Consider the following 24,057-nt stretch of genomic DNA (forward strand, 5'->3'; position numbering starts at 1 on the left):
ATGTATAGTAGCTCATTGTTTAATTATAGGTAAAAGTGTGGTTTGATAGGAGATGTGGGCTAAAATATATTCCCAACGTAAGAGAAACAGGGAAGAGGCTATGCATCATTTACAAATAATCTTTACATGCTACTCTCACCTGAGAAAGTTGACTGATGTATCACATAAACAATAGAGAAGGAAAACGAGAATTATGGCTCTATAAAACAACACAAAGATCCAGTTTCACCCAATCATTTAATATTTATAGAAACTGAGGTAGAGAAAAGTTAACTTATGTGCCTAAGAGGAAGATATGACTGTAAATGGTTTTCCTGACATTGGTATTTTGCCTACCATACCTACTACAATGAATAATAGTCCTTTGATATGGTTATCCAAGACTTTAATATATGTTATATATTATATACATATATGATATGTATATTTTATAGAAATGAAAAAACAAAACAGAACAGCACTAAATATTGGATTTTGGCAGTACCTGTAGAAAAAGAAGATCTAGAGTGGACTTAATGATAAATATTATACAAGTATTTCTTAACCTTTGAAATGATCATTTTGGTATAACACTAAATTAAATGTTCAAATAATGTGCAACAGTCGTCTGAACTAAAATCATGGGTAAATTATAGGTGATTCAGATTATTTTTAATTTTGCTACAGTGATTGTGGACCTAAGATTACCTGTCTTGGAAAGCTGATGTATATTAAATAAATAACCTATAGGAAGCAAAAACTGGATGAAAAACAACCCCCCTGGATTAAAGTACCAAGAATACCACATAAACAGGGGAGTTGGTATGGCAGGGCTGCATGTATGTGGGGGAAGTGACAAGGTGTATTGAAAGTAACAAAAGGACATTGGTGGAGGGTCTTGGGAACTTTGACAGTTATGTGACGAAGAAACTATACATTAGAACAATTAATTATAAATTAATTTAAAGAAAAATACAATACTTTTATATATGCTGAGATTCTTGTCTGACATTTGTTTTTCGTCCTTACATTGATTTCTCCAGTCCAGTCTTTATCAGACTCTACCAACAAATGTTTGCCAAGTGAATTATTAGAGAGGTGAAATGCATTTGTAATGATCCACATATGGGAATTGTATGCGTCATTGCTTAGAATAATCACTTAAGGATTATACTTAAATTTAGAAAAGTTAGTTTAAGGAAAGTACTAAAATGATTTATGAATACATCAGCAAAATAATTACCAAAGTAAGTGAATACTTCTGAAATACTTATTTGTAAACCATTTCATTTAAAAAAACTTTTAAAGCATCTTCTTGAATCTAATTGGGTCAACTCGGTCTAGTTCATCAATTTACAAGAAAAAAAATTAAACTTTTGCTATCTTTAATCAAATATCTCCAGTGATTTTAAGTCAAATCAAGTGACATTAAGGTCAAATGACCTTAGGTAGGAGCCCCCAGTTCTGACAGACCAGTTGTCTTCAGGGAGTTATGCTAATTTTTCCATCCCCTCAGTCATCCTTAGCATGTGGCTTTCATTTTATTTGTTGCCTTGTGGTCTAAAACTACTACCTCACCTCCAGCATCCTGACCACATTCCAGGCAGGAGGACAGGAAGTGCTAAAGGCAAAAGGCATTGCCAGCTGAATCAGCTCTTTAGCTAAGAGCTTCCCAGAAAATCTCCCAGAGACTTTGAATTATATCTTATGGATAGACATCAATGAGAAGGGTGAAAAATGTCACCCCATGTACAAGACAAATTCTATAATTGTGATTTTAACTGAGTCTCTTTGCCACCCTCAGTTAACCTGGTATTTTTTTAAAGGCATATTTGGTTTACTTATCTAATATCCATTCTACTTACTTTTATATACATATCTTCAATAAGAAAAAGTAATTACCATTTTGGAATAGAATACTGATTTGATAACAGATGGGTTAAATCTACACTGTAGTCAAAGGGACGCAAAAAGAAAATTGTAGATGAAAGCTGTCAGAATGAAAAAGGAAAATAATTTTTACCTCCCAAATAAAGATGTTTGAGGTTGTTTCTTTGGGGGTCATAGAGATAGGACAGTGGGTAAGACACTTGCCTAGCACTCAGTTGACCAGGGTTTGATCCCTGGCACCCGTATGGTCCCTCGAGCCCACTATCAATGTTCCTGAATGCACAGCTAGAAATAAGCTCTGAGTACAGTCAGGTGTGCCCCCCCCCAACAAACAACTAACACCAACAAAAATGATGAAACATACAGTGATTTCTTTCTTAAAAGATTCTTGTGGAAAAAATAAATGAACTACTCTTCATCCTTGACTTGCTGCAATTGCTAAGTAAATGAGGCCTCATTAATTTGAACAAGAGGCTTTCTTTCTAGTTTTGTTTGTTGTCTTGCTGGAATCAGCTAGTGTGAAATGCATGTGGCTCCTGCTGGGCTCCAAAAGGGTTTTATATGATATCTCCAGTCAAAAATAAGAATGCCACTCTAAAACAGAAGCTGGAACTAAGAATAAAAGTTATGTATTTTCTTTATTCTATTTTAGACCCAAAAACAGTTCTCTGGGGGGTCAGGACCACTCCCAGCAATAATAGAACTGTGCTGAGTAGTTCAATATTTAGGCACAGTCATGCTGGGGGCTCCCATGGCCAACCTGGAGTGCTGGGGTATAGATGGTATGTGATAAACCTGGGTCTCCAGTAAGGCAAAGCCCTATGCCTCTGACAAGTAAACCATAACCTCCCTCTCTTAATATATTTTAAAGGCTATAAAACAAAATAAGCCCTCAAACTAAAGCCTTAATGGCAAACTGGATATAATCTTTCTAAATTTTAAGGAAGAAGTCATGACGTTCTTAGTTTCTATTAATCTAACTTTGACTTGGAAAAGGTTGACTTTGGACCAAATCACAATCTTTAAAGTTACCTACTCAGAAAAATATTGAATATTTCCTTAGCCTCTACCTCACTATAAAGCCATATGGAAGCCATTATTTACTCTACTTCTTTTATAGGAAAAAATAGAGGAGATTCTTTGCAGTCTGCACTTAGCCTAATTGAAAACAATCCAAAATATATTTAGTAACTGTTAGGTATGTGTTGTATAGTTGCAACCTCATGGGAGAGAAAAAATGAATTTTCTTTATTTTACCATAATTAATTTGATTTCTATTTTAATGTTCTAATTGTGTCTAAAATCACATAAAATTTAATTGTTTCTGGGTCGGTTCAATCACCTTATTGTTTTTTCGGTCATCTCAGTTTAATTGACTCATTAAGATGTGAGGTTTTTATTTTTGCCTTAGTATTAATTAGAATAACACTTCCTTCAGCAACAAATAGACTCCAAAGTCTTGGTGACTTTGCATAATGGGGTAGAGCTTTGTATTCATGCAAAGTTTTTGTCTGTAATTGGTGGTGGCCTTCTGTGAGATCATTCATGACTCCTGAATTGATCCACTTGTTTCTAAGTACTGAGTCAGGTAACAACCAAGAAAGAGATCATGAGGACTACAGATAAAATTGTGTCGAGAAGTGACACCCACCCATGACTGATGTATTTAAATGGTTAGAAACATTCTAATAGTTCTGCCTAAACACAATGGAAGGATGCTGTGACTGGTTGGATGGCTATTTCTTAGACAGGAGCATAAATAACTGTGGTCACCATAATATCTCTGCCTTTTATCTGTGCATTTGAAAAATTAAAAAAAAATTATTACCTTTGTCAATTATGACTTTCTAAGATTAAATTAGAGAATACCAAGATTAAATTAGAGAACATGTGCCCATGTATATGTAGAGTATCTCTTAGTGTTGATGATATGGGTGATTATATTTACCACTTGAAATTGAGGTTACTTCCTTTTTTTCCATGCATAGAAACTATGCATGGATTCTCACATTTTTACACTATAGTGTGTGGAATTTAAGATGTTTTTTAAAAAGAAAGAATGTTTTCTAGATTGCAGAAGTTGCATCTGCTCCGAGAAACATGCCTGATCTATATAAATCCTGAAAGCATAGTTTACGAACTCATTTTGAAAGTAGCATTGTGGTAGTTTCAGAGGAACAACTTCTGGATTTCAAGCAGGAAATAAGAAGGGATAACAGAATGGTTAGAACTGGTATTAGGAAAGCAAGTTTCTTGGAAATTGTCAGTAGAGTTCTTCCTATGTCTTATTGGCCAAAATTATTTATATTCACTCATATGAACAAGAGAGAATGACAGCGGGGACAGATAGCTTTCAAATATAAATAAGAGACATCTCAGTATGGGAGAGATAGTATAGGGGATAAGACACATACCTTTGTATGTACTTAATGTGGTTGAATCCCTGGCACCACATGTTCCCCAAGCACTTCTGGGTGTGACCCCCCGCAGGCATATAGAACTGGAAATTACCCCAAGTATTGCCAGTATGGCTCAGAGACCCCAAAATAAAAATAAAAGTAGAATATATTTCAATATCTTAATCAATTGGAAAAGAAAAACAAAATGTCTTAAACATTAATAGCCAAACTCACCAACCTGAAGTGATAAATTGTTTTACATTTTCCACAGGACTTAATAGCACTGTGAGGTATGGATGCAAAAGGAGGCAGAGGAGGAGAGGAAGAAAAAGAGAAAAGGAGGGGTGGGGGGAGCAATAGGGAAAGAGAGAAAATATGAAATTTAGTAAAAATAATTACATACAGTTTTATTTATTTATTTATTTTATTATTTTTTTTTTGCCTTGGGGGTCACACTCTGTGATGCACAAGGGTTACTCCTGGCTCTGCACTCAGGAATTCCTCCTGGGGGTGCTCACAGGACCATATGGGATGCTGGGAATTGAACCCGAGTCAACTGCGTACAAAGCAAATGCCCTAATCGCTGTGCTATTGCTCCAGCCCAGTTAGATATATTTTTAAATGGAGACAGTACAGACAAAATGTGAACTCTTGAAAAAAAAATTTTCCAGTAAGTTCTGAGATGAATTCCAAAGAGTTGAAATACAAAAGCTATTCTAGACAAAGGAGAAGTAAACTAGAAATGAGAGGAAACAGAGACTTGGTCTAAAATATACATTACATACCTGTAGCAGCTACGTTTATAATTAGTGTCCTGAAGTCTATGTTGGAATTGACAAGGATGAGATTCACTTAGTTTATGTAGAAATGATCTGAAGAAGCAACTGGTTCTTACAGTAGTCTCTTTCCTAACTTTATGTGGAGTTTTATTAAAGCTTATATAGTAGAAATAATGCACTTTTAATTAAATAATGCTTTTCTTTGTAGATAGTCACATTACACATTTTCTTTGAAAATGTCATTTAAAACCAAAGAAGTGATATAGGAGTTGCTTGCCCTGCATGCAGCTGACGGGGTTTGACTCATGGCACCATGTGGTCCCCCAAGTATTGCTTGGAATCACTCTATAACAGAGTGGGGAGTAACCCACAGCACCACTCTATGTGACTCCCCAAATGGAAAATAAATATAACTTAATAATTTTTATGCTATTATTTCTGTGGGGAAAACTTTATTTCTTAAAAATTCTATATGCTTTAAAAACAAAATTGCAAGAAATTACTGATTTTTTTAAATTCAAATTTTAATCTATTTTTAGCAGCAGCTCTGTTTGACACTTTTGGATATAGTTTATTAAATCCAGTTGTGAGAACTGAAATACTTCTCCCTTGTAGGAGTTCACCATTGGTTAAATATCTGAAAAGAACACTCTAAAATATGTAGAATTGTACCTATTTTATTTTTTATTTATTTTATTTTATTTTATTATATTGAATCACCGTGAAAAAAATACAAAGCTTTCAGATTTAAGTCTCAGTCATATAATGATTGAAGCCCCCTCCCTTCACCCGTGCACATGTTCCACCACCAAGAACCCGAATATGCCCCCTTGCACCCAGCCCCCACATAAGTAGCTAATGATCTTCATTTTATTCTCTATACTTTGAATACATTCAATATTTCAATAGAGAACTCACTATTATTGTTTGGAATTTTCCCCCAACAGTCAGGCTTGCTGAAAAGGCATCATTTAATAATTTCTTTTCATTGCTGAGAATGAAGATTCTATGAGTTGTCGCAGCCACGTGGTTTTGGATTTCTGATATTTTAGTTCAGTTCACAGTCTAGATGCATTTCTGTAAGAAGCCACTCTGGGTGCCAAAATGGGTTAGAAGACCTCTTGGATCATAGTCTTTAGGAGCGAGGGTCTGTTTCGTGAGCAGCAGCTCCAGATCTTATCTAGGCCGAGGGCGTGCCGGTACCACCCCCTTCCCGTGATCGCCTATGAGCCACAACATTGCAAAGTTCCTACCTCTGGGTGGAAGTCATAGGGGGTGGCTCTCGACACGTGGATGATGTTGCTGCCGCCATTTTTTGAGCAGAAAAACAGGGTGGAGAGGGAAAATCCCTCCCCTGGCGGCACATAGTTGTAGTGTAGCTCACAGTCTAGATGCATTTCTGTAAGAAGCCGCTCTGGGTGCCAAAATGGGTTAGGAGACCTCTTGGATCATAGTCTTTAGGAGCAGAAGGTCTGTTTCATAAGCAGCAGCTCCGGATCTTCTAGAATTGTGCCTACTTTTAACATAATTAAAAATTTGGGTTTTTTTGTTTTGTTTTGTTGTTTGGCTTTTTTGAATCACACCTGAAAATGCTCAGGGGTTACTCCTGACTCTGCACTCAGGAATTACTCCTGGCAGTGCTCAGGGGACCATATGGGATGCTGGGAATCGAATCTGAGTTGGCCATGTTCAAGGCAAATGCCTTACCCTCTGTGCTATTGCTCCAGCGCCCAGAATTAAAACTTTTAATATTTTTGCCCTGATAAAGTAAAATTTCTTCAATTTTATTTAAATCTAATATTTGCTTTTTTATTTGGTTCTCATAATAATCCTGTGGAGTTGTAAAATTTATTTCACCACCTATTACTACATTTTTTTAGCTTAAACAAGTATAGATGGAGGGGCTGGTAAATAATACAGCAGGTTGGGCACTTGACTTGCATGTGGTTTATCTGGGTTTGAACCCTGGCATCCTCTCTGGTCCTCTGGTCCTCTGAGAACCACCAGAAGCAATTTCTAAATACAGTGCTAGGAATAGTCCAGAGCATCGCCTGGTGTGACCTCTCTTCCCCCAAACAGCAAACAACCAAAAACAATAAATGGAGTAAAACTACTTATGATTTTACCAGTATCTTACAGTTAAGTTGGTGATATTTTCTCTCTAAATAATTTAATTTTCAAAGTATTATATTTCCTCCTTTTTCTCTTAAAAAGGATCTCTAAATGTGCTCAGTAGAATATTTAACATATCAGCAAATCAGTCAACAATTTTTTGTATGTTATTCTGTTTTTCTGCAAACTCTGAGGAATTTTTATTCAGAGATCTAAATTAAGCAATTTTATTTATAACTAAGATTTAGAAATGTCCTCAAGTAGCAAGTCGTGACAATTCATTTTGATGTGAAAATCTGTACTACAGGGAACTCTTATCCACAGAACTTCAGCTGTATTAATCCAGAGTTCTACTGAAGACAGAGAATTAAGACTGTAGATGCTGAGCTGGGTGGGCCACACCCTCTTGTTTTTTCCCCCTTACCCCCTACCTCATATTTTCACTTTGAAATAAAATTGGAAACATTAGAAAACTAGTCTAAAACCACATAGCTTTGTTGCCTGTTTGTACATGGGTCTGGGTCAATAAACAAGGCTTTCTTGACAAGGATCAGTAAAATACAAAATCAAATACGTATATAATATGCAGCCAAGATTATTTTGTCAGTGTAGCTGAATTATAAAATTTTTGAAATGTATTCCTTTAAGAAAAACTTCTGAAAATTTACCATCATGATATTTTATATACTAAACCTCCCCTTGTTCTTTTCAACTAAAGCAGTTGATTAGAGCATAGGCCATAAACATTAATTATAATTTATAACTATATGAACATGGTTGACACTATACAATGCAGATTTTTATGTTGATACCCTAGTGGTTTTTGTTGCTTGTTTATTTATTTTTGTGACTTTTTAAAAATTTTATTGAATCACCGTGATATATCATGGCAGAGCTTATATAATCTCAAAACTCTTTAAATGGATTTTAATAATTATGCACAGAGGTACAAACATTACTGAAGTTACACCTTTATTCGTAAAAAAGCCTCATTTTTTTAATTATTGAATCGCCATGAGATAGGTACAAGCTTTCATATTTGGGTTACAATCACACAATGATCAAACACTCATCCCTCCACCAGGACACATTCCTGACCACCAATATATATTCCCCCTTTCCCATCCTCCCCCTGCCTCCATGGCAGACAATATTCCCCATACTCTCTCTCTAAATTTGGGCATTATGGCTTGCACCACAGACACTGAGAGGTCATGATGTTTGGTCCATTATCTACTTTCAGCACGCATCTCCCATTCCAACTGATTCCTCCAGCCATCATTTTCTTAGTGATCCCTTCTCTATTCCATCTGCCTTCTCCCCTCCGCTCATGAAGCAGGCTTCCAGCTATGAGGCAATCCTCCTGGCCCTTGTATATATTGTCCTTGGTTGTCAGCCTTATGTGATGTTACTCTATACTCCACAAATGAGTGTAGTTCTTCTGTGTCTGTCCCTCTCTTTCTGACTCATTTCACTCAGCATGATACTCTCCAGGTCTATCCATTTATAAGCAAATTTCATGACTTCATCTCTCCCAACAGCTGCATAGTATTCCATTGTGTAGATGTGCCAAAGTTTCTTTAACCATTCATCTGTTATAGGGTACTTGGGTTGTTTCCAGATTCTGGCTATTGTGAACAGTGCTGCAATTAATATATAGGTACAGATGTCATTTTTACTGTGCTTCTTTGCATCCTCAGGATATATTCCCAGAAGTGGTATTACGGGGTTATATGGAAGCTCAATTTCTAGTTTTTGAAGGACTGTCCATATTGTTTTCTAGAAAGGCTGGACCAGTCGGCATTCCCACCAACAGTGAAAGAGGGTCCTTTTTCCCCACGTCCATGCCAGCACTTGTTGCTTTTGTTCTTTTGAATGTGTGCCCGTCTCTGCGGTGTGAGATGATATCTTATTGTTGTTTTGATTTGCATCTCCCTGATGACTAGCTATGTGAGCATTTTTCTACGTGCCTTTTGGCCATTTGTATTTCTTTTTTGAGGAAACTTCTGTTCATTTCTTCTTCCCATTTTTTTTGATGGGGTTGGAGGTTTTTTCTTGTACAATTCTACTAGTTTCTTGTATATCCTGGATATTAATTCCTTAGCAGATGGGTATTGGGTAAATATTCTTTCCCATTCTGTGGGCTCTTTCTGTATTTTGGTCACTGTTTCTTTTGAAGTGCAGATGCTTCTTAGTATTATGTAGTCCCATTTGTTTATGTTTGCTTCACTTTCAAGATAACCTAGTGTTTTAAGTTCTTACCAGATTTCTATAAAATCTGTAAGGCAGTCACTTCACTCTTAGCTCTGAGAGGGCACTTAGGGTGCATTCCAAGTTGTAGAACTCTCCAGGGAGTATTCTTTGTAGCACATCACACCGTAGGGATTTACTAATCAAGTATGGGACTACATGGATGCAAAGTGAAAATGATTAGGGGAAGCCCAGTTCTAATACCAACCATGCTACAGAGAACTGTTGTTACCACCACTCAGAGCTCCCCTGAAACCTTTGCAAGAGAAGCTTTTGATTTCAGAAATGTGCTCAGACTTGTGAAATCCAGTGATGGACAGATACTCAGAACTGCCAAGCTCTGTTATTATGCTGAGTAACAATTAGTGCCCAGATGATTTTTATTTTGAGGAAGAAAATCTCAAAAGTGATTAGTCAACCAGCTGAACAGCTGCAAATATCTTTAGATTTGAAAGCATTGCCCTTTTTGCAGGAGAGGCAATAGGGCTTCAAAAGCGAGCAAATTTTGCACATTCAAAGAAGTATTCTGTCAGCAAGTTCTGTTAGGTAAAAAAGCTTGCATCTAGTTCTATGGTATAGCAACAATTTAGTATTTGGAGGCCAGAGGAAACTTCAGTTTTGCCATTGCTTAATATGGCTAACAAGGCAAATAAAGAAGAAGATAAAATGTGCTTTTACCTAGTGACATTTGCTAAAGATATTTCTAGAATTTATTCTATTATTTCCTTACTTTAGTCTTAAAGGCAGTCTTAGAGTCACTTTATTAATAGTTATACTTTTATCCCTAATAAATTAGTAGTCTCTAATAAATAATATTTGATATATAATTGCTAAGATGCAAAAACAGTTTCACTTAAAAATTTATGTTAGCAATATGGTTATAATAATGTTAAAGTTTGTAGTTTTGATATACAAAGCTATTGCATAGTACTACTTCATTGTTCCACTATTTTTATCTCAGCTCTGGTTAGATCTTCAGCCCCTCAACTTCTCCCGCTACTGTTTGTTAGTAAATTTTATTATCCAATAGTCAGGGTTTGTCATCATTCAGTAAAACAAGCCGCTTAAATCTTTAACATAAATTTATTTTATAAAACAGGGCAGAAGAAATATTAAAAACACACAAAAGTACCTTGGTCACATTCTCTGGCTAATTTGATTATATACTGTAGCATTGTAGTCCTGTAGTTCATCAATTTGCTTGAGAAGGCACCAGTAACGTCTCCATTGTGAGACTTGTTGTTACTGTTTATGGCATATCAAAGACACCATGAGTAGCTTGCCAGGCTCTGCCATGCGAGCGTGATACTCTTGGCAGCTTGCCGAGAGGGATGGAGGAATAGAACCCAGATCAGCCACGTGCAAAGCAAACGCCCTACCTGCTGTGCTATCGCTCCAATCCAAAAAAACAACAACAAAAATCTTTTGTTTTTTTCAGGATACACCTAGCAGTCTTCAGAGGTACTTCTGCTTCAGTTCTTAGGGGGTCATTTCCAGGGGTGTTTGGAATGGGACCAGGCATCCTCTATACAAAGCATGTACACAACCCACTGAGTTATTTCCCATCTCTCAGGACCCCCAAAAAATGTCTTTAGGAGATAAGACTGATGTTTGTATACACTTTACTGAAGAATTCCCACTATTTCAAGATAAGTAGCTTCTATCTCATACTGATAAGATCACCATTTTATTAGGGCAGGATTATGGGAATACTGAGGAATTCATGTTTCTGGGGAAGTAAGACTAGGTAACTGGAGGTTTTCTTTTGGGTGGGGTGATTTGCAGAACTGCTTGGGGCTAATTAATTGAAAAGCATGGTTAAAGAAAAACTGTACAACTCTAACACTGTCCTCCTGTTGTTCATTGATTCTCTTGAATGGGCACCAGTAATGTATCCATTGTGAGACTTGTTTTCATTTTTGGCATATCGAATAGGGCATTGCCAGGCTCTGCTGTGTGGGTGGGATACTCTCAGTAGCTTGCAGTGCTCTCCGAGAGGTATGGAGGAACTAAAGAGATTATTTCTTTGAAGAGTTTAATCAGTAGCTCATCAATGGAGGTGATTTTGTCTCCCAGGGAATCTTTGGCAACATCTATACCTTGTCTCAAAGGAGGGTAATGGTAGAATGGTTCTGTTGTGGATGAAGACCAAGATATAGAGAAATAGATTATATAGGTAATAATAATAGCAATAATTGTTATTATTATCTATAATTATTATAGATTATATACATTCAGGGAAAATTTTATATGATGGTAAGGGAATAATGATGCTCTCTCCATGAGCTTCTGAAAATTATAGAGGAGAAATATTAGCACTGCACATGTAATAGGTGCAAAATGGTGATTTTTCTATTCCACCTACATACTGTTGTCATAAGGAGAGAAATTTTGATTCCTTCCCAATTACAGGAATATTATATTTTTGTCAATTATAACTTCAGATTAAACTAAATTATAAATCAGCGTGTCCTTTTTGTTTTTTATTTTTAATAAATATCCCAATTTTTATTCAGAGGAAAGAAGATCAAGGGAATGTATTACTATATATTGCATTATACTTTATGGTTAGTGACAAGTACTGGAAATAGAAAGTACAGTACATTAGCATTCAAGAGAAAACAGCAGTTCTAGATCTTTAGGTGGTCTAGGATATCTTCTTGGTCAAAGTAGAATTTATATAAAGAAGCAGAGGTGGGGATGTCACAGGGAAGAATTTGGAGAGTTAGTGGTTAATCTTCCTTCAAAGAAAAGGAGAAGGATAAGTATATTCCCAAAATAAGGAATAAGCTAGTTTATCTTGAGCTGAGGGTTTGTCATTATCATGATTAATCACAGAAACAGTTGCCAAGATTTCATCATAAAATATTCTCCTGGAGAATTCATCAAGTTCTATTTCCTATTAGGTTATGTCAATGCATTTTATTTAGCATCTTGAATGACAGAAGACTTTTTTTTTAAAGAAATGAGGGAAACAAGATAAAGCTCACGAAAGGAATGATATTTAAGAACAAAGGAAGGCAGTTTCCTAAACCATTGATAAGTTGTTAATTTTAAGCATAAGATTGCAGTATCTTTAAAATTTCTAACATGTAACAACATTTTTCCTTAATACATGTGAATTAATAGAATTTTATCATCCTATATTTGCTATCATTATGAGAAAAGGCAATGCAGTACTGTAGTAAATATGGGAATTTTTAAAGGGTTAATGTAACAAGAATTTATTCACAGGAATACATGTAAGTAGATTAAAATAACATAAAAGCGAAACAAATAAAATGAAGAGGATACAAACAAACTTTTACTCTGTAGCCTTTTTACTTGAACCCTCCTTTGCATAAATCTGGGGCACAGAAGATCACTAACATGTGCTAGTAAGTGTAGAAACTTCCATTACATCCAGATACACTTAAACATATCTTTAAGATCACTGTTTGAACAAAAATAAAAACCCCACAAAGAGATGATAATTGCACATATCAACCAGTACATACTGTTGATTTAACAGCACCAACATAACTCTATCAAAAAAATCACACCTGTGGGTGATGGAGGGCAGAGATTATCATAACTGTTGCAAGAAAGTCTGTGGGAGACTTTTATTCAAAAACAATTCTTGATAGTTCCTCATAACCCTGAGAAACTCTGTCAGATATTTTTATAAACCTGAGTCCAATGTGAGCATGTAATTCTAGCTACACATAAATAAATAACATCAGTACTAATAGTACATACACTTTTTGTTGTGAGGTAATTTTGCTCTAAATGCCCATTGCTATACATTTTTAATTCCCTTCAGAATAAATCGAAGTTTTCCTTTACAAAGTGACTAATGAAAGATCAAGCTACTTTTTTCTGCCTTTTCTTTTTGAATAAAAATAAATGACACATCTTCTTTAGGATTAGAGACTATAGGAGACCTAAAAGAAGATTTAATTTTTTTAAGAATAAATTGTTAATATATTACATTTGACATATTATATACATTTTATATAAATCAGAATGAGAATATGGTCAGAGAAACTAGTTTATAATAAATCTGCATTACACAATTTGAAGTTAGTCACATATAATGTCAAAATCATAATAAAATATAATGAGGCACATATGGATTGAAATTTTCCTAATAAGTTAGTAAAATTGTGAATTTTGGACATTAAATTTTTTGAGACTTTGCTCTTGTCTATTAAATGGTTATAATAATTCACAGTCATAGATTTGCATAGGATAGTGGTATAATGTTCATGGCACATCAAATGTGTTGAAAATATTGCTCTTTTATTCTCCCTTTCCTTTTACCCACATTAAAACCACAGTCTGGGAATTGAATGAATGCTTCATGAAAAAGATATAAATAAATCTCATTATTTTTATCTTAGTCCTTTGTTTCTTTCTGAGCTGTATGGCTCATTTTGTTGGCCACAAATATCTTCTCTTTGCTAGTGGCTTCAAATTTCTATCTCTCATATAAATGACTTTCTTGTGATTTCCAGGCCTTTATATCTATATGCTCTTCAGTAATCTCTCTATATGCATGTCTCTTAAAGTCACTTTAAAGTCAGCAGTTAAGGGGCCAGAGAGTTAGCTAGATAGCCTGAGCACATGTTTTGCATGTTTGAGGAGGCCTAGGGTCAATCACCAACATGTCACCCAAGCACCACTGGGTTACAGATTGGACTCTTTCATATAGTATTTTGTCAAACATTTCCCTTTTGAGTCTTTAGGCGTTACTCAAGTCCTACCCCTTCTTCTTTCTAAGTATCTTTCAGATCCAACTTTAGACTCTCTATTCTTATCCTTACCGCCTTGTTTAAGCCACCATCCTCTTGTACCTCGATTTTGGCAACAATCCTAAACTATTCTCTCTGTCTCTAGTCATGAGTCATGCTACTTCAATATTTTGCTCATAAAGCAACTAGAAAGAATTATGTGTGTGTGTGTGTGTGTGTGTGTGTGTGTGTGTGTGTAAAATCTCACTGTTAAGGACTTAGGAAGTTTTCATAGTGTCACAACAACAGCTCTCAATTGTGTCCTTCTACAGTTGAGGAGATCCTTTATACATAAGTACATCATCCAAATATAGGTATTTAAAAATTCCACAATACCTATCCCTTAAAAAAGTTGTTCAAAAATTCAATTCAGGCTAACATTGTTTTTAAAAATTAAACTTCCATAAAAACCTAATTAGAGTAAGTGTGAGAACTTAGTTATACTAATTTTATCCTTCTAATCTCTGCTCTCCATTTGTTGTTCACAACAATGATCTGTCTGGGAAATGAAGGATCAAAACTGGTCAAATCCTGTTAGAGTGGTTATTAAGTTACTCAAGAAATTAAATGACTCAACAAGGGTTATTGAATTAGAAAGCTCCAGAATTTGTACTATAAAATTTAAAAGAATAAAAATTTTTATCAATGCCAATTATGTTCCACACAGGTTAGGTTAGAGGCAGGTCAATTTATGTTTTAAAACAGTCACATTTTGAGGCACTAAATTCTTTCCAAGGGATGCAATGAGACTTATATTATGTTTTTAGAGAAGGAAATCATTCCTTTAGATGGGAATATACTTCAGAAAAGGGAAGTTATTAGCTATTTGATCTGAACAGCGACAACAATTATCTCTTTATTTAATACCAGGAATAGCAACTGTCAATCCAAGGGTTAACTCCCTTACTTAGATCTCAATTTCTTCTATTGAAATAAAAATATACCTGATCCCAAAAACCTGCCTTAGGGCTGGAGATATAGCACAGCATGTAGGGCCTTTGCCTTGCATGCGGCCAACCCGGGTTCGATTCCCAGCATCTTATATGGTCCCCTGAGCACCGCCAGGAGTAATTCCTGAGTGCAGAGCCAGGAGTATCCCCTGTGCATTGCCAGGTGTGACCCAAAAAGCAAACAACAACAACAACAACAACAAAAACCTTGAAGTCATCATTAACTCTTAATTTACAAGTAATCTTTATATTACTTATAAAAATAAAGAGTATACCCAAAATAATAATATCATCATATTTACCATTATTACATCTTTTGTTTAGATATTAAGAAAAAATATTGACATGTAGCATATTATCACAAAGTATTTTATTTTATTAAGTCACAAAGTTATCCTTTTAAAATTATTGGAGACATTAAAGATACTCGTGGGATATATATACAGAATTATATGTTCATTCTCAGTAAAATAAATAGTCATGAGTTGGGGGTGAAAATATTAGAGGGCTGGTGTGTGAAAAAAACCATATCCATGGTTTTAGCTTTGCTAAACTCCCTTACAAAATGATGTCAGCCCTCCATTCTACATTATTTTGAAGGCATATAACTTTCTTAACCACTATTCCAGAATATTCATGCTTTAGAACATTGTCAGAAACTCCCAGATTCTATTTTCTGACCATTAGAAGTGATGTAGTATTTACAGAAAATACTTAAAAGGACATGCTGTTTAGTCTTTTCCAGTTTTTCTTCCAGATTTCATTATTGAATATGTGGAGAGCCTTATCTTAGGACTATATTATTTTTCCTCTGAGTATAGAAAAAAGGACATATTAGTAAATATGAACTGATTTGATTATTATCCCATCATTTTGCCTGATGTAGAGCTATAAGATTGCAGCTGACACCACTGCAATGTCTAATAACAGGTGGAACAGTCTGAATTTTAAACCAAGGATGATCTAAATATGTACCTTTGGACAGAAGAGAAGGGAAACAAGCTTAAGTGAAAATTGGCTTCAAACTCAAGTTTAGCAATGATTTTAAATGAGATCATGTAGGTCAAACTAAAAATACATACAAATCACTACCTAAATACTGACATAAATTTTAAACTAGAAAGTAGTTTTACTGTTCTTTCTCTCTGAGGATTGCAATGAGCTTCCAGGACCACGGCCAAAGGGCTGGATGCCTGGTGAATTTTAGGCTGACTAAACACTCACAACCATTACTAAAAGTCTAACCAACTGCATAGTATTCCATTGTATAGATGTACCAAAGTTTCCTAAAGGAGGTCAAGAATTTTGTAGTTAAGTGGATGGGCATGAAAAGTTTCATGCTGAGTGAAATGAGTCAGAAAGAGAGAGACAGACATAGAAAGATTGCACTCATCTATGGTATATAGAATAACAGAGTGGGAGACTAACACCCAAGAACTGTAGAAATAAGTACCAGGAGGTTGACTCCATGGCTTCGAGGCTGGCCTCACGTTCCGGGGAAAGGTCAACTCAGAGAAGCGATCACCAACTACATTGTAGTCGAAGGCCATGTGGGAGAAGGGAGTTGCGGGCTGAATGAGGGCTAGAGACTGAGCACAGCGGCCACTCAACACCTTTATTGCAAACCACAACAGCTAATTAGAGAGAGAGAACAGAAGGGAATGCCTTGCCACAGTGGCAGGGTGGGGTGGGGGGGAGATGGGATTGGGGAGGGTGGGAGGGACACTGGGTTTACGGGTGGTGGAGAATGGGCACTGGTGAAGGGATGGGTTCCCGAACTTTGTATGAGGGAAGTATAAGCACAAAAGTGTATAAATCTGTAACTGTACCCTCACGGTGATTCTCTAATTAAAAATAAATAAATTTAAAAATTAAAAAAAAAAAAGTCTAACCAACTGGCTCAGTTCTAGTTCAAGTAGGTGGGACTGAGAATAGGAAGAATATATTACTGTGCCCATCCTAAAGAGCTTTGCATCCATTTACCAAGACACAGTAGATTTTTGTATCTGAAAGAGAAAGTAAGAATTGGGGCTGGGGCTGTAGGAACGTCATAGGTTTTTAGAATGTTTGCATATCCAAAGTATCTGTGTACATACATTTTATATACTTTAAGTGATTTTGTTTTTAAAGTTTAAGTGGGAGACAGAAATAGTAGAGCAGGTAGGGTATTACCTATCATGCAGCTGACTAGGGTTCAATCCCCAGTACTGCCAAGAGTGATCTCTTGTCACAGAGCCAGAAATAAGTACTAAACACACTGGGTGCGTTTCCCCCCCACCCAAGAAAACAATAACAAAAAAAATCTTTACTCAATTTTTACACAAAATAGTTGTTACCTCAAAGAGGACACTAGCTATTTAGATTTTTGTCAAATATGAAAAAAGTAAGTCTTTATTTTTTTTCGTTCAGGATGGAATCTTTATTATTTATTTGTTGAAATATCATTTTTATCCAAGAATGTAAGTATTTACCAATTTCAAGGGTACCAACATACCCACTGAACTTTTTTATAACATGCTTCCTTTGCTTTCATATAATAAAAAGTGCTCTATGGAGATTCATTCAATAAAACTGTTAACCTCTACTTTATTTTAATGTATATCTATAAAATTAAAAATACACTTTCTGGGATTGTTTAAATTGGGTTTCAGTGTGGCAATATCTGTAAATTCATGTTCAACAGTAAATATGTTGCATGTATAATATTTTACCAATTTGTTGTTTTTTTTGTTTATGTTTTTGAGGAAAGGAAGAACTTCAGTTTTCAATATGAAGACTGATAGCAGACAGCCTTAAAAGACAAAAGCAAGTTAACATAGAATAGAGATCTGCTTATCATATTCTCCCACCATGGGACTTCTAACCTACATACTACTGTAACAGGCAAGTATTCTCAGTATAAGAAAATTTGAAACTCTATTGATATACGCATGAGTGAGCTACTCTGCAGGGTTTCTCATCAGTACTAATGGATTCCTCAGAGACATCTCTTATTAGAAAAGATGATTCCACTTGTAAAGTTCCTCTAACCCAATGAGTTCCGATTTCCTCTAATCCCTGAACTTAACTGTATCCAAGGTCTCAGATTGGTTAGACTCCTCTCACCAATGTTTTTCCTGGTGTTTCTTATGATGTAATTTTAGAAGAGAACTGAATACAGTGTATTTTCTGTGAATATTGGATAAAATATTTAAATATATCTATTGTGGGGATGACAGAACTTTCTGATGTCATAAGTGCTTTATACTTTTATTTCTGTTTTAGATGCCCTTCAGTAGACTTCCCTTTGCAGCAAATCACATACTTGATATTTGCTTCTATTCTATGACTAGCGGGTAGAAAGGAAGGGGTAGATTTGAATCTCTCTCCATTACTAATCCTTGTGATGCCATAAAATATGAAGACTGCCTTTGCTTACTATGTAATTAATTAAGATCTTAAGAACTGAAATGTTTTAATACATATAAAAGTATTGATCAGCAATAAATTAAAAGATATGAGCATCATTTTCACAAATTGAGCTCCAGTAGATTGAGTCTGATCTCTAACTGAAGTATTATATTTGTCTATGAAACTGCAACTGATTTTTTTCTTTCTACTCTCAAGTATACGAAAAGTATTGAGCAAACACTCACTGGTTCTTGTTCTATTCTACATAGTTAGAAAACATAATTATTGATTTTTTCTTGCCCCTACTTCTCTGTGTTCCTGTCACATTTCTTTTCTGCATAGACATAATAAAGTTACTAGTATAATAAGATGACTTTCTGGAATTGGACAATCTGTGCAACTTGAATAATTATTTAATATGTGTTGATGCTATGAGTAGCTCTTCACCTAAAGGAATCTGATTTTCACAATATTTTTCTCTTCCGAAGAAGGCAGACTGTAGGATAACGTTGGGTTTGTCCTTTCAGCCTTACTGCAGGGAACTTAGTTTACCTTAAAGCAGTGTCCTTTCTGTATGGACACAGGAAGACATTTAATATTATGCTTTATAACTTGGGAGCTGATTGACTCCAATATTATTTACTCTTGGGCATCTGCTTTCTTGACTCAGTTGCCCTTAGTTCCTAGCACCCAACAAGCAGGGTCCCGACAGAGTGAATGGACCCAGGGCAAACTGTGAGGTACCTTGGTATCGAAATGTGCCAGGCCAAAGCACCACAATACTCAACTATAAGTTGAGAACATGGTCATAGACAAATGCTGTCATGATCCAAAATTAACAACGAGGCTAGGGCCCTGCTGGGTTTAGGAAGACTAACCAGACCTGAGGACTGTGGTCTGGAATATATAGTGAGATGTCCTCAAGAAGAACCAAACTTTAAATTTGATATATCCCTTACTGTGCTCATACAGAATTACATTGCTAGAAATATTAGAAGTAGATTTACTACAACTAATTTAGTGGATTACTAGCTGAGGAAAGAAGAAAGTGACACATTCTGGGTGGGATCCCACCCTTAAGTGGATCTCCTAGTATTCTGGAGTAATCTCCTTTGGTGAGATTTTATCCTTGAGTTAATCTCCTGGAGGAGTGGTCTTACCCCTCTTTGTTGATTTGTTAATGTTCAACCCACCATTGTGTTACCATCCTATGTGATTGCTATATAAACTAAAACTGTAAGCGAAGTATGGGAAAATACATAGAAGCAGAGCACAAAGCGAAAGAGAATCGGGGAGTCATTGGAGCCAGAAGCAGGGGAAGAAAGAGCACAAAGCGAGTGAGAATCAGAGTCAGAGACATTCAGAAGTGAGAGCGAGAGAATTGAGTCAGAGTCAGAAGTGAGAGTGAGTGGGGCTCCAGAGAGAGAAGCAGAAGGGTTCTGGAAAGAGAAATCGGGAAACAGATCAGAAGAGGTCAGAGAAGAGACAACAGAGACAGAGAGAGGTCAGAAGAGATCAGAAGAGAGACTACAGAGACAGAATCAGAGATAGACAGATAGAAGAGAGCACAGAGGCATACACAGAATTGGAGCACAAAGGAGGAGCCATCCTGATCCGGTCCATACACAGCAGCTTGAGAGCACCGAAAGCGAGTGGTGAGAGAGAGAGAGAGAGAGCGCCACCCTGAGAGCCCTTGAACAACACACAAACATAATCCCCTTCCTCGAGTTTGTATTTTTTATAACAGACTTTGAGGCCCCACTATTAAGAATAAAGCAATTAGGAACTTCCTACAGAATAACCTTTGTACTCAGTTTTTTTTTTACAATTGAAGTAGTCTTAAGTAACACAAATATGTAAAACACATATTGTACAGAAAATATTAATTTTTTAGACTTCCTATAATCAAATTGATCATTCTCAGCCACAAGGTATCATTTTCTCTAAAGTAAAACTGTTGGTAAAAATTTTGACTTTATCAGTATGCCCAAAGACTGAATGTATTTTTTTCTAAAACCTCTGTTGTTGTTTGGATATGCCTCATAAATAAGTAGGCAGCTAGTTTATCTCACTCTCCATCCGTCTTCTTGAGTACAATTCTGTGCAACCTGGTTGCCTCTTGGAGACAAGGGAATCACTCCACAAGTACCATTGCTAGATTGTGTTGATTTTCTCAGTTTCTTTTCACTGTAAAATAACTATCTTTCACAGAAAAATTCTAGTCAATGTGACCAGTTAGAATTATTACCAACATGACCGAAGAGAAGTAACTAAGAAAACTGAGTCCCAGATTTCCAAAACACCCTCCTTTGACCATCTATTCCGTCTCTGCATTTATGATTAACCTGATTGTGCTTCCTGAACAAAGGCTCCAATTAAACTATTAGGCCAAGTCTACTTCAGGATTAAAACCTAAGTATAGTAATTCAGTTTTGTTTTGTTTTGTTTTGTTTTGCTTTTTGGGTCACACCCAGTGATACTCAGGGGTTACTCCTGGCTCTACACTCAGGAATTACTCCTGGTGGTGCTTGGGGGACCATATGGGATGCAGGGGATTGAACACCAGTCAGCCACATGCAAGGCAAATGCACCATTTGTAGTGCATGTACTAGTAGTATATGTACTACTACCCCTAGTAATTAAATTTTAAATAAATCCTGACCCTGTGCTTATTCCACCTGTTTTATTCTAAACTTATCATAACATTTTATTCACCAGAATAAACCTTGACCTATGAAATTTCTCAATGATATTTATTGAAAAATAAGATCCATAGGTTTTTCGTGGCTGTTTTTCATTTGAAACCTGGTTTTCAATCTTTTTCTATTTTTTGAAAGAGTTAAGAATGTCAGGATTACTCTGGGAAAATTATTTCTTTTAAAATTTTTACAAAGTTTTTGTGCTCTGTTGAGTAAGAGGAAGAACAAATAACTCAAGGATAGTCTAAGGTTTTCGATTTTCCTCTGTTTAAAGACAAGAATTTGAGCTGTGGACACAAGGGTAGAGAATATGATTAGAATGTTTTGATTTTGATAACAACACCCTGATAAACCAGATACTGAGATCTTTAAACTATTGTTCACGACTAGTTTGAATTATAAAACATTCTTGTAATAATAAGTTATCCAGAAGGAAGCTACCAGAAATATGTTGTCTTTTGGAATTGTGTCTATGTTGAAATACGTTATATATGGCATGTATATATATATGATTTATATATAGCTAAAATATGTTGCTTTTAAAAATTACATCTAACAGTATAATTTGTATAAACTTTGACAGCTTTTGAAATGCTTTTAAAGAAAGTCCTAGTAGCATTTTAGGACTATTTAAAAAAAAGAATAAATTTACATATCATATTCTAGGTCATGTAAGCAATTGTTTGAGTGCCTGTAAAGAAGAGATTTCAATTTTGGATTAAGAAGGGAACATAAGATATAAAAAAATCCATAGATGTATACTAAATGATATTTTAGTTATATATTCTAGTGAGGTTTTAAAAGAAACAACCCAGAGGGCTGGAGCGATAGCACAATGGGTAGGGCATTTGCCTTGCATGCAGCTGATCCGGGTTCATTTCCCAGCTTCTCATATGGTCACCCAAGCACCACCAGGAGTAATTCCTGAGTACATGAGCCAGGAGTAACCCCTGTGCATCGCCGGGAGTAACCTAAAAAGACAAAAAAAAGAGAAAGAAACAACCCAGAAAGTTCAATTAAACTATAAGTGTTAGATAAAAATAAAGTTATAATACAAGGGATGTTCTAAGACAATCATATGATTCACTGACAAATGAGGGAAAGAGTGAATGTTGTTTTGCCAGAGCAAGGTGAGAAGATAATGTGTTGAAATGATGTAAGAATGTTTCATAGAAATCTGGAAGAGATTGGATTATAGTCCAGAGAAAATGGGTATCCTGCAGAATTTTGTTAATTTAAGGATATCCTCTAGAGTCTGCAAAACATTCCACTTGAAGGAAAGTCATAGATATCATTAACAATATTCCAAAACTACTCTGTAGTACCTCAATGCCACAACATTAGTATCCTGCAATGCAACTCTTGCTTCAGAAAAGATTTCCTCTTTGCTCTGATCGCCTGACTTGGCATCTCATTTGATCTCAAAGCTCTTGATCATCTCTTGATCACTTTACTTGAAGGTTGAAAATTGCCTCCTTTCTTCAATATTGATTTTGGAGTGTCTGTCTGGTCATGCCTTTCTTCCAATTGGCTTCTCCCCTCTATAAAATTGTCCTTTTAGCAGCACCTGTGGAATAGGCCAAACTTCTATTCTTTATTATTCTCAAAGATTGCACTCATATAACTGGCATGAGTTGGCTAATGTGATGGAAAGAGATCTCAAGTTTTTAGAGCACAGGCAATGCATAAAGAGGTCTAGGTCAGAACATGTGTATGAAATATTCAAGAGGCAACTCTGACTGGTTAGGGTTACAGATTGAATCATAGAGAAAACAGGATAAAAAGTTATTTAGCATGTTGTGGTTGATTAAGTTGAAATGGTTATGGTCAGTAGACTGAAAACAGGAGAGTCTTAAATAATTTAGATATAAATAGATGAGGATATTGGCAGAGTGGTTACAACAAATATAGGGATCCGTGACTCGTAGAAGAGGATCCTAAAGTACCCAAAGCAAAAAATAACTTCTATTGTTCTGTGCTTATGCAGAATAAATTAACAAATATTGTTCTGTGGACTGGAGAGATAGCACAGCGGGTAGGGCATTTGCTATCCCTGGTGCTCGCTCGAGCTAATCGATGAACAATGGGACGACAGTGCTACAGTGCTATTGTTCTGTAGACTTCAGATGCATAGTTTTTAAAGGTTTTCTAGTAGCCAGAGTAATTAGCAAAAATTGTCTAAACCTTAAAAACTGTTTTTTTCTCTTTTTGTTTTCTAATATGGACTACAGCTTGTGGTTCTTGAGTCTGGTAGTGCCCAAGGCAGTCAGGGCCATTCCCAACTGTGCTAGTTGAGAAGGAGGCAAAGGCTTAAATTGCTGAGGATTAAATCTAGGACCTCATGATTGCAAGGAATGTACTCTACTGGGCAAATCACATTCCCAGTCTAATTTTTTTCTACTTGAGATATATTGATGGACCCAGCTTCCAGCCCTTGCAGTGTGCAACTGTACCGTAGGTTTCCCTTAAATTTTATAATTTATTGATAATTATTATATTTTATAATTTTATAATTTATTGATAATTTTATTGACAGCCCAATAAAAGCATAACAAATTTGAAGAGAAACTTGCTTAGAAACCCACCAAACTCAGTGAGGCAAAACATTAACACAGAAGACTCAACCAGCACCAACCAGCTCAGCAAATTCTCAGACAATAACTTTAGGAGCATCATTATGAGCTAAAACACTTAATTATCACAAACTGATTCTCCTTGATCTATTATCTGATGATGCCACTTGTGTTTTTGTGGTAGCGAGCAATCTGAAGTAAAGTTGTTCTGTACTTGCTAAAGGGTCAGTCTTGAAGGGTGAGGGACATGGTAATGGGAAGGTC

At 35.8% G+C, this 24,057-nt stretch overlaps 1 long non-coding RNA gene across 4 annotated transcripts in view; it reads left to right on the top strand.

Moving 5' to 3' along the window:
• LOC129399652 (uncharacterized) overlaps nucleotides 1–24,057 on the top strand; it is a 149,171-nt gene that overhangs the window by 951 nt on the left and 124,163 nt on the right. The gene's annotated exons all lie outside the window — the stretch shown is intronic.

This window comes from Sorex araneus, chromosome X, assembly GCF_027595985.1.
Source record: "Sorex araneus isolate mSorAra2 chromosome X, mSorAra2.pri, whole genome shotgun sequence".
In the NCBI taxonomy this organism is placed as follows: Eukaryota; Metazoa; Chordata; class Mammalia; order Eulipotyphla; family Soricidae; genus Sorex; species Sorex araneus.